We start from the raw sequence: 11878 nt of genomic DNA, 5'->3' as shown, positions 1-11878 counted from the left end.
CTCAGCGCGTTTTTAAGCTCTGCACAGGAAATGCGCAGGCGCTATACGCTTTTTAAGATCCCCTGCCCACAGAATGATCCCGTGTATTTCCGCAACCATCAACAATGGTAGGCTCTCACTCTCGTGCTATTATGAATAGGACTCGACAGCATACCTTTAAATATACGCAAAACGGTTCATGCTGTGGTAGTCTATGACCTAATAGTCATCGACCTTCAAGGGCTGGTAGTGGATGGCCAAAAGGCAAACTAACTCGTTACACTGACTTCTTTCTTTTACCCGAGTTGTTCTTCCAGGAATTAAAAGATTATTATTATCAATGACCGTTTCAGCTGCGAAGTTATTCTACGCGTATCATACAGAACAGAATCGCCAATATCACTGCATTAAGGCTTTGCGCAAAGCTTTTTATCGACACTTAAGGTCTCCGTTTACGCTCCTGTGAGAATGTGCTGTCTTGTAATGGGTTGAGCCGACGTAATTCGCTACATACACTGCCACCTGCTGCTTCCATAGTGGCAAATAATTTATCCCGCTTATCTCAACGAGCTCTATTATTAAATTTATTTATTATTTATAAAAATAACTTTTTAATCAAAGAAGTAGCTCATTTCATCACTGAACCGTTCTGAACGCCTGGCTCATAGTTTACTGAACTTGCTCGTCGGCCGACGTTAGATCAATAATGTTCTATCTTTGAAGCTTTATTTTTGGAAATATTGCATTTTGAGTTATACGAATTGAGTTCAGATGAGGCCAAAAACGATGAATATTTAAGGTCACTTTTATAAAATCATAACTATATTATAATACAGCCTTGAGAGCTTAATCCCGTGCCGTTACCTTGTAACAGCAAATAAAAACTTCAAAAGTGAGCATTTTGACATACTATAGATCAACGTACTTATCGAATACGCGCTATTTAGCTGTGTCCATTCGTAATATATGAAAGGGTACGTTAAGCAAACTTCAGTTGGTCATCTCGTTGGCGTAACGTTAAATATATCTGAGTGAAATACTGCTGCATAAGCACGATCATAATATATTTTTTTTATCTATCTATCCGCAGCTTGTAAGTAACGAACAGCACAAATGCATAATGGCCGCACTAGCGTCATCATAATGCCTAAGTCGATCTCTTATTAAATTGAAGCCGCGAGTGTTGCTGCTGCTTTCCGTATTACCTATTTCCCCTCGTAGTCCGATAGCAATTATATCTTGGAGAAACACGACGCTTCTATCTAGCTTCCATTTATCAAGAAAATATCGCACCACACAGTGCCGTCTACGAACCATCTTACACGAACTCAGCCGGTTCTTGCTCGGATAGCACAAACGAATGGTGAAAAATTCAGGACCTGTCAAATCCATTTTGAATGTTGTCGCAGCGCCGCTCCAGCTAGGTCTGGCTTAGGTCATAGTGGATGCAGGTGATTAAAGGACTGAGTAGATGTTGGAAACCTGGCCCCTAATAGCTGCCAAGAGATCTCAGTGTTTCCCGGGAGGTTTGGGAACATCCGGATGTCTCCTTTTGGCTAGTTGCTGCCTTCACGATGTTTCGTTGCGCCTCCAAGTCGGTCCAAGACGGCGGACGTGAACATCGAGACCGTTTTCGAGCGCCAACTGCAAAGGTAATAACACGCAGAGAGCTCATTTGGACACCCGCACGTCCAAGCCGGCAAGTGAACGGACGAGCAGAAGAGAAGCATCAAGAAACTGACCAACATCTAGCAGCAGCATTCCGTGTGGCCGTCTTGCCTCAGCTACTGCCATCGCTGTTTTTGGTACGAAATAAAATTTAGCATTGCGAACCCGACTTCCCTTCCAGTTTTCGTTAACCTGTCTCGCTTCTATACAGCGCCACAGTGAGCACGGCGTTTGCCAACGACGCAACCCAAATGGAGCTAAAGGCCGTTGGGTAGCCGGGGCAATAGCGCATTCTCGGGTCAGAATGCCAACTGCGTTTCCATGGTGTGTAACTGGAGTTACGGCCAGTTGTTAAAATGGCTGTTCAACTCATCCATCCAATAACCGAACGTGACGGCTTTCTGGGTGATGGCGCCGGTAGGTACGGGACGCAGGACCGAGTGCTCAGGAAATACGAAAAACAAAAGCTTTAAGACAAAGGATTTCGTTTTAGGCATTTATTACCGAGGTTCTCTACCGCTATAAGGCTGTTTTGAGCCGTTTCCTAAGTTATTTGCTGATCGGAATTGTCATGTGGCCTATGTGAGAAAACCAGTGTCTCGGCGTGCATCTGCTAGGTTCTTTTGGTAGCCTCCACTAAAATTACCAATAAAAGAACAGGCCCAAATTCATAGTAAAACCAGCGCCTACTTTCCGATTGTTGTCTGTCGTCGCTCGGTGTTGTTGCATGATAATTTTGCTGCTTTAAACTGACTGGCGGTCCTCAGCTAATTGATCCGTTTGACGGCCACTGCGACGAGAGTTGTCGTTAAGGTTGCATAACTGAAGCAAACGCGAAGCACACACCGTACGGCCTTTCCGGTTGCCAAGATGACTGACAGGTGTTTCTTTATGCGTGACTGAATTGTCGTTTTTAGGTAGAGAAACATAGATTCTGCGCATATTTGCGATTTTCACTTCTCAGTCGCCTATAAAAGATTAAATTGGATGTGTCTGCATAGAAGAACAAAGGAGGAAGACAAGGAGTAGCACAAAATTCTATAGACAAAATTTTCTATTAAATTTTTTCAGCCCGCTTGTCTCCGTATTAATCCGATGACGAACTTGCAAATACTTGCTACAGTACCCAACAATGAGGTTATAGGTACGGAAAATGAGCGAAAGAACTTTAACCGGCGAAAACTCCGTACAGATACTCACCCGCAGAAAAAATGAGGAAGGAGTAGAAGCCACCCAGGTTAACTGACGCGATGTGAAATTCTGCTGGTCGCCGTTGAGCCCCTCCGAAGCAGATGAGCATGACCATTCAGATGGGTATCCGAGTCACGTCAGAATATAGCGGCGAAAAGGGAGCCATCGTAGATGCCCGGGTGCCTCGGTTTCGACCAGGAGAAATAGGCTTCCAGCGTCCTTAACCACTTCGCGTTGCCGCTTCTTATGGACAACGGTGGCGCGCAGATAGAACGAATTACCATCTAGTTCCATTAGCCCTACGCATCGTTCTAACTAGGAACTGCCGCCGTTGGCTTGTTTTAATGGCGGCTGTACCACTACCCGCTACAGATACGATGACGATAGGCCGATTCTACCGTCCCAGTGTAACGCGGTTCCGTCAAGAAACTGGCGGGCGGGCGGGCGGGCATACAATTTTATGATGAGATAATGCTACCTTTCACCTTTTGCAGCCGTTTGCAGCCAACAATTACGGCACATCCGCGATGAGCCTATAGCAGTACAACTGACTATCCGCTTGCTGAAGCCCATGACCCAACAGGCGCTGTTCGGAAAGCGCTGAACAAACGGTTTGCTAGCGTCGCAAACTTGATTCCAGTACAAGACAAAGCAAAAAATTATTCTCAGTCTAAGCCAAATGAGAATGAAAAGGGAGGGAATTATAAGCAACTTTATTTCCCCTTGCCGTAGAGGCCACAATCCTAACTGAAATAATCACATATATGCGATACGTTTATCGCTTGACATGACAAATCATTTAATCCGTTTGAGTTTGTATGTACATTCCCTATAGTTACTATGTATCTTATATAGTATGTATCCTATATGTATAGTTATTGTTGCTATTGTAGATTTAGTTCTACCAATAATCTTGTTTTCATCCTTTCTGATCATTAGTAAGCTAGTAATACGGTTATCCCTTTAATTGTAGATATAAGAGAAACCCATGCCAATATGTCCAAGCTGTTTCAAACATTATAATTTAAATACTGAAAATTTAAAGCTAGGTATACATACACAGTGAATCCGCCCCGTCTGACGGCTTTCCCTTTACTGCTGGAAACCTACCGAAAAAGTCATTTACGCGCGATCAATCAAATAGCATAACTAGGACACATGATGAAGAGCGACAGACACTGCACAAAAGCTTCTAGGGGTTTTGTTCTATATACAGTTACGTGTTGTATGAGGTAGTAAAAAACATTAATAGGATACTTATCTACAACTGGCTGTTACTTTTTTGGAACGTCGCTGCCCGCATTGACAACACTCGTGGTACACGAGCAGTATGGCCTGTTGACGGGTGTTGACCCTTAGTGTCTAGAACATCGAAGGTCTGTTAAGCACAGAGCTTGTACGCTCAAAGTCGTCGTCGTCGTCACTCGGAGCGCCGCTTAACGGTACGGCCGAATACGAACAAGAAATAAGTTCAGTTGCTTCGCCTACTTTACATTTGTATCACTGCTTTTGAAACTTTTAGACTAGAGCTTTGAAGATAGCTGTTACTGTTGCGAATGCTGCGGTCGACGCCAGAAAGCTGCTAGGAAGTGCACTTTTACCATCATCAACGGCAACACCACCCCACGACTTAGCTGGCTTACACAAGCATCCGGCAGATGTCCGCAGTCGCGACCCGCTATGGAAGTGCCCTGCGTCCGCAAACAGAAGCAGCACTGATTTCGGGAAAACATAAAGCAATAGCAGCGGCGGCGGCAGCAGCAGCGACGACGACGGCAACATAGGCAGTGGGGCTCTTCTGCTCCTTGACGTAGTTCTCGTCGGGACGACGCAACGAACGAGCTAGCGAACCAACGCATGAAAAAACCAACCAACTAATTAATTTACCCAGCCAAACCTTTCTCGTTGCAGGCGGAACTTCAGCAAACCTTCCCCCGTTTCCATTCCATGTTACAGTGAGCAGCACAATGCTGTGCGTGCGAACGGCAATTACATATTGATGCGCAACAGAGCTTTTTGGCTTTTACGTAAGTTTGGTATCATCATTACTCGCAAATTCGACGCAGAAATGATGGCGTTTCCCGCTGCACTTCACAGCCCAGAACAAACCGAAGTACAATCAGCCAGCCAATCAGGCAAGCGTTTGAGCTAGACGTCTCTGACCATTGGGCCGAGCAACCGTATGTTCGTATCGCTGAGTTAGTTTTCGACTCGAATAATCTACGAAGCCGATAATCATAGAACAGCCGACGCCTTCAGCCTTCTTCCTCCTCGTGCCTTCTTTGCCTAAAGCCCAAACGATAGATCTTTTGGACTAAAAAAATAGGCCCAGACGATAGAAGGTAGCATTTATGGTACGCCAACGAATTGAAGAAGCCACATAGTAAAATGCAAAACGAAAATTTATGTTTAGTATACAAAATGTAGGCGCGGCATTTTTTGACACATTTTTATTGAAGAGAGCAGCTATTTCCCCGCGCCACTGGATGCTATCCAAAGTGCTAGGTAAATATCTAACCCTGTTTTTTTTTTAATCGTTTTTATAAAAACATAGCTAAAACGAAGCGAATTTTGCGAAACGAAATTTTGCACGAGCTAAATGTTAAATTAATTGGAATGGTTATACGCCCAAAAAACGCAGTTTGTACATCCGCTAGAGCGATACTATAGGCAGGGTGCGCAGTAAGTAGCTTATTTCAATCTGAATGCAGTATTCTGTCATATATCGTCCATCTCACGATCGAACTGTGAACAGCGGACCTCATATGAACCGCGCTAGCTGAAATGCGTTGTTTTCATAGAGCCCTGCTCTTAACTATCCACATTAATTTCGCCCTAGCAGTAGGTCTTACATGTTGGCAGGGGTATTAATAGGCCATTACCGTTTTTATTCCTTCACCAAATAGAAACTAACTGACCAAGAGCATGCGATAATTGCAATAGGTAATGCTCGCTTTGTTTTCGAGCCCGTCCCGTCAGTTGACTGCATCGTGGTTGCACTGCGATATATCAAAAGTGTCAGTTCTCCTCTGTCCGTTGCCATAACATGACACGCCATGAAGAATGGCTACCCTGGAAAAATACTACGTTGTGTTGACTTTGTATTTTCTCATTAATCTGTGTTAGCTCTAGAGAGGGGTTTCAGATCCACAGCATTTCAGCTGATGAACGAAGTTTCGATCAGATGGTAATCTACTGGAGCAAGCTCGTAGAATGGAAAGTTCCTTATCTAAAAATTTAGCTAACTATGGCACGTCCGTGGGGCGCTTCACCTTATTTCGAAAGAACAAGCCCTAGTAGCGAAACGACATCATGTATGTATTTAATATCTGTATGCGCGGACAACGAACTACACCGTCGAATAGGTCAATTAAAAATGGTGCATCTTAACATATTTCGAGCTTTTTTTTTTTTTTTTTTTCTTTAGTGAAGCTTCTATGTTAAAAATAGTTGTCTGTGCAGAACTCTTTGCCTAGGCCTAATGTCAGGACTAAAGAAACTCGAGTTTTGGGGGTGGTAACTGAAAAAGCTTGAACAGAGTTCCAAATCAACCCTTTTCGTAACACTTCGTCACGTTAAACAATTTGTGGTCGGCGTTCTTAATTTGCCAATGTTAAGGTTTTCCGTAATGTTTTTCCTGTTTTATTAAAACAAACCCCGCGGCCTTCGAGGCTCCGAAGCCTAGTCAATTATGTTTGGTGTTATCTCCCTAATGAACTTGTGCATAGCTCCTGAAGTTGATCCGTCAATCCTCCTTCCACAATACAAATGCACCTTTACTGTCAGCCAAGGACAGCAGCAGCAGCTGCAGCCACCTTAGAGTTTCTTTGAATAAAAGTTGTAAAAAAAATAAACGTAAATCTATATTAGGCCGGTCTACCGTCTTCATCATAAATCGCCTGCAGTACACGTTGTCGCCGGCAGGCGTTCGTAGCTTGTCCGTCCGGTCTCGTCAGCGGATCAACACCCAGCAAACTATAACGTCTGCTATTTAGCCCGGTAAACATAACAAGCTTCCGCTTCGTTATCTATGTTTTTGTCACCTATATAAACACCACACAATATCGGTAGTTCTGTTGGGGCCCCTCCTTCCGAAACTATCCGAAATCATAACAAACATTGCATCGTTGCACTATTTTGTATTTGATGATTTGAAGCTGGCTCTGATTCGCGCCGGCCGGCGTAGTAAGCTAGTTGCCTATCTGTTGCATCGTATATTAAGCCGATCTGTGTGTTTTTCTAAGCAGCAAATGAAAAAAAGTCACCTGCCATCGTCGCCCTTCAAGCCGAATCAACGACCTATAACTTCGCCAATTATTCGTTCAGCAAAACCGAGTGCCAACGGACAAGGACGCTTATCTGTTTTCCAAACATCACAGGCCATCACTCAAGGTCAGCTCGTTTCTAGGGTGCCACTCTCTGCTAGCGCAAGACACTCCGATAGCGTCAGCTTTCAGGTTTCACCCCAGAACAGTGGCTATATAAATTCGTCAGCGATGGATAATTTTGGCCCGGCCCCGGACATCTGTTATGAACGAAGTAGTCATAGCTACTATACTTTGGAGCCGATTGTGTTATTCCTAGTAATTTATTTTCGTTTTTTTGTCCATCATAGCAATAATAGTAGTAATAGAATATCTAGCTCTATATTCCGCACATCTGCAGCAAAGGCTGAAAACAAATTTTTCGTTGTAAAACCCACTTATTATATATCAGAACACATGGAGGCATTCAATATATATATATATATATGCATATGTATGTCGTTTATTTTGATCTACGCCATTTTGTTTGCCGATGTTTAGCAGTCATCTAAGATGAATTGTGGATCTATAATAGTTAAGAAAATTTTGATCATCGCAAAATTGCTGATATAACAGCGTATCTCGGCAACCCTGCATTATCATCTTATTGTATTCCCAGTTATCGTACCGAGCCCTCGGAAAAAGTTTCGTTATACCCCGTCTTCGCCCGCCTAATGTACAGTGCCAACATCGGCGTTTACACAAACTATGCAAATGAAATCCCAACGTATTCAAGGGGTTTCCATTTAACGCACTCTTTTCTAAGTTGTTTCGTCCACTAGATCAGCTCCTGCGACCAAATTAAAACCTAATTTGGGTCATCACGACATCATAGACATAGATAAGCTAAAGTAAGTTGAATATTGATCACATGTTTGGCCTTCCTCTATCATGCATTACTTCCAATTCGTTATATAGGAGGGAGGAATACGGCTAACAGATGTTTCAGGGTCTGCTTTACTTAGTGTGGAAAAGAAAGAGAATAAGTTAATACAGCGACATAGCACCCGATTGGGTTTTAAACCCCTGGGTCGTGTTGCGTTTGCCCGTGACAAGCACCAAACGGGTCGACACAAATTGTAATAACATTAGTGTCATTTGTTCGGTAGATGCCGCAAAATGATTTACAGAAATTGTGTTATTTTGATCATCTCGTCGCTGTCAACGGGCCAATCGCAATAGATGATTAGGATAACATGGCTGACGCAGTTGAATATAAGCGGAACCTTATATATTTTTTGAAGCCAAACCCTAACAGCCGGAGAACGACTAATTTCACATCAGTCATTTGGCTTACCCTACCTGGGTTCATGTGTGTGTGGGCGCATGTCGTCATTGCTGCCCAACAGACAGGTCGTAAGTGATTGACCCAATAGCAAATCGTGACAGCACCGACCAGACAGACAAAACAGCGCCAACAGGCCACAGTATTTTTATATTCTGCCGCCGCCGCCGCCGCTTCTGTTTTCAACAACAAGAATCACCAATCATCTTTGAATCAACCTCAGTAAGAAGAGAGGCAGCGCAGTGCAAGCCTTCTCAAAAGAAAACGTTTTTTGTTCACCATTAATTTGACCACATTTTGAAACAGCCGCCAGTCACTTCTACGACGCCCCTGTAACAACTATCACGACTCACAAGGGCAGTGTTAAGCTGAACTTCTCCGACTGCGGCACTTATCCGACTACCATTACGACCAGTCGCTAATATTGGGCATCGCCCTAGTCCTCGCGTGCGGTTATTCGTTTGTTACGAACACCAAACTGCCCAAAACACCCACTGCCCCACACCTCAGCTAGCGTGACAGTTGTTCGACGAGAATAAGGAATATAATTTTTCCGAGTAGATAAATATACGAATGAGAAAACCAGGTTGAGCAAGTCAATGGCTATCTAGAAAGAGAAAGAAAACGAGAAGTGGCTGAACTAGCTATGGCGGCAAACACACAGAGGCAAGAAATTTGTAGCTAAACGACAACCGGGCCGCAAATTACATCGTCGCTCAATCAGACATCCAGTGACCCAGGCAGTCAGCTTTACTCTTCCATAGCTGGTTATCTCGTGTGCCATATGTCGGCTGGCAACATTGTTCAGTATGCACACCCATGATCTCTAGAGGTACGCGAACGACACCGAATTTGACGTCTATAGGGGACTCTGACCGGTGTTCCTGACCACGTGTAGGCTTCTAAAGATAATGCCATCGAAGATGGAGGCACAGTGGGATGGCCCCTTTCCTACGATGCCAAGTTTTATTGCTTATATTAAAGAAAAAAATGTTTAGCATGGCGCCCGGTCATACAATTTATTTGCATTGAGCTCGTTAGATGGCAAGCGGTAACATTCTGATGTAGCATAAGCTGGAGATGTTTCTGAGTTTCTGTACGATCGTAAAAAATGTATTGGTAGCTGGCCGCAGGTTTTTATTTGGCTTCTATTAATAGAAGGACAATTACCGTGGCGGAACTTGTGCACCACGACCTCACTTATTTAACTGGAGCGGGCGATTTGTTTTTATATGTTGTGTTAGTTTAGTCATTTCAATAGCGGTTAGGCATAATTAATTCTAATTAACGATATGAGGTTGCATGAACGCCACTACCTATATATATTCGGGAACATATATATATGTTCGAACCCGTGTTTTTGCTCTGTGGGTATCCTCTACGTGGGTTCTCATGATCTTCTAACCAGTTCGCAACGGGCGACAAGCCAACTAAAGCCCCTCGCTTGTCCGTTCTTCCGCGACCCCAATCCCCCACCATGCAATGCCATCCATTGTCGGTTCAAATATCTCTATGTGGACTGACGCCCACCTACCTGATTCGCGTATATCCTTCGATGGCTGCCCTAGCGTCATATGTCAAATCAGTGCCTTTCTGTTGACACGAACCATTGTATTACTAGTCAGTTGCGCAAAACCCTACTCTATTTATTGTTCTTTACCAATCCTCCTTTCTGCAATGTTGGTAAGTTTTCGTTGCGAGCTGGCTGAATTTCGACAGCCGTGCGAGCCGCTGCTGTTGCTGTAGTTTTACCAATGGTCGTATTGTCAGGTCCCTTTCGGCACGCGAGTGTTACAAATGGTAGCGATAATTTGTGCCTTGACATACACAGGAGTTTCTACTGACCACGGCCGGCGCTCCACATCCGCATCCAACGAAACTATAGGCACGAGTCAACAGATATAACAAGAGTGGACTCAGCGCAGGCTCAGAAACAGTCATCGAGGGGGTCGTGAAGGCGAGAGGAAATTGCGGGCGAGCCTTCAAGGATAAATGAAGCGCTATCATCAAAAACTAGCGGGTTGAGCGCGATGACGCTCGGGAAGATGGGGGAAGATACGGGATGGACAAATTTGAACTTTGTTGCATCAGCTATTCCGTAGTGGACTGCATTGGCCAACAATATTTTTGGACTTCCTCGTGTCTCGGCTGGGGCTATTTATATTCTCATATTAGACTGCTCATAGCAAGCATAGCGAAACAGAACAGATTATTACAGGCGACAATAGAATTAACCTGTGGGTTGCTCTCTTCTGGCCAAAGTGTTACCAAATAAATCTGCTACGGTATACGCCATATAGTTTATTTGTAACACGTAACAATATGCCCCTTGTTATATATATATATGTTAAAACAGATAATTTATTAATTGTTGTTTCATTGCTCATCACCACTTAACTGTCATAGTGATACTGTTTTAACGTTGAAATTTTGATTACTTAAAATAAACGAGTGTTTTATAAGTTAAAAGAAAGCTCGCTATTGAGATCATCGAGTTCGTTGTTTCCTTACATATTTACTAGCTACACTAAATGACATTATTTAAAGCCCCGGGTCACATTATAAGTGTTTACCTTTATAATAACTGAGGGCATTGCTGTAACTAATTTAAGTACATTCTTCCGCCTAAGATTTCGCACGTTATTTCATTGTCATTTGGTAGGATCATGTAGTAGTAGTAGTAGTTATTTGCAGGTCACACTTTGGCCTCTGTTTATATTGCTCAAGTCAAAGTACCGATAATAACAAAAAACGTTCGGTACAAATAATAATAAATAGTTCGATATAATGCTTTGTCGTGATGTACAAGTTTCTATACTCTAATTGCATATACCTGTTAATAACACAGGTAAAACAAATACGATGTTACTAGAACAAAGAAAGCTCGAACTTCACAATTTTTGCTTGCTCTTTGTGCTTGCAGGTAATTTTCGACTTCAGTGAACGATGGAATCCTCAGTGGTAGGCTCTGAGCTGACAACGATTCCCTGCGATACTGACGGGTACAGATATGCGCTAGTTAGCTCGTGGGTACCGCTATATCATTGGTCGAGCTCAATTCCAACAGAAGCTGTCTACTCATTAAAATTCATATAGATTTGAAGTGTTGATTTCCTTATTAATTTGCTTATATATGTAGCTTTATGTGCCTAATGGTGCCTAGCACGTAAGGCAAGATACGGCCTTGTGCATGCTGCTATTGGCCAAACAAACATTATGTAGAAATTTCGTTTATAACGTTGTAATGCACCATGATTCCCTGATCAGTAGGTCGCCTATATTCAATGTCCTCGTATATGGAAGCATGTCAGGCATGAGAAACAAAACAAATATAGTTTTAAGAAAAAAAATGCCTTTTTTCCATTAACATACCATATTGACGTTAATAACCGTTGCAAATCTCGTATAGCTTCCAAGCGATCCCTTAGGAATTGACATATATAAATCGACG

General features: G+C 43.2%; 1 long non-coding RNA gene across 2 annotated transcripts; it reads left to right on the top strand.

The window, feature by feature from the left end:
- Positions 1-5381: 5381 nt before the first annotated feature.
- On the top strand, positions 5382-11530 carry LOC111243213 (uncharacterized). Of its 2 annotated transcripts, XR_002670367.2 has the most exons (5): positions 5391-5520; positions 5965-6152; positions 6709-6837; positions 7086-7421; positions 11351-11530. It is a non-coding gene; the product is annotated as an uncharacterized LOC111243213 (long non-coding RNA). The 2 variants fall into 2 exon arrangements; XR_002670368.2 differs by lacking the exon at positions 5965-6152 and having other exon boundaries at positions 5382-5520.
- The last annotated feature ends 348 nt before the right edge of the window (positions 11531-11878 follow it).

Source organism: Varroa destructor, unplaced genomic scaffold, assembly GCF_002443255.2.
Source record: "Varroa destructor unplaced genomic scaffold, Vdes_3.0 BEIS01000001.1, whole genome shotgun sequence".
Taxonomy (NCBI): domain Eukaryota; kingdom Metazoa; phylum Arthropoda; class Arachnida; order Mesostigmata; family Varroidae; genus Varroa; species Varroa destructor.
This window is presented reverse-complemented; position numbering and strand designations above follow the sequence as displayed.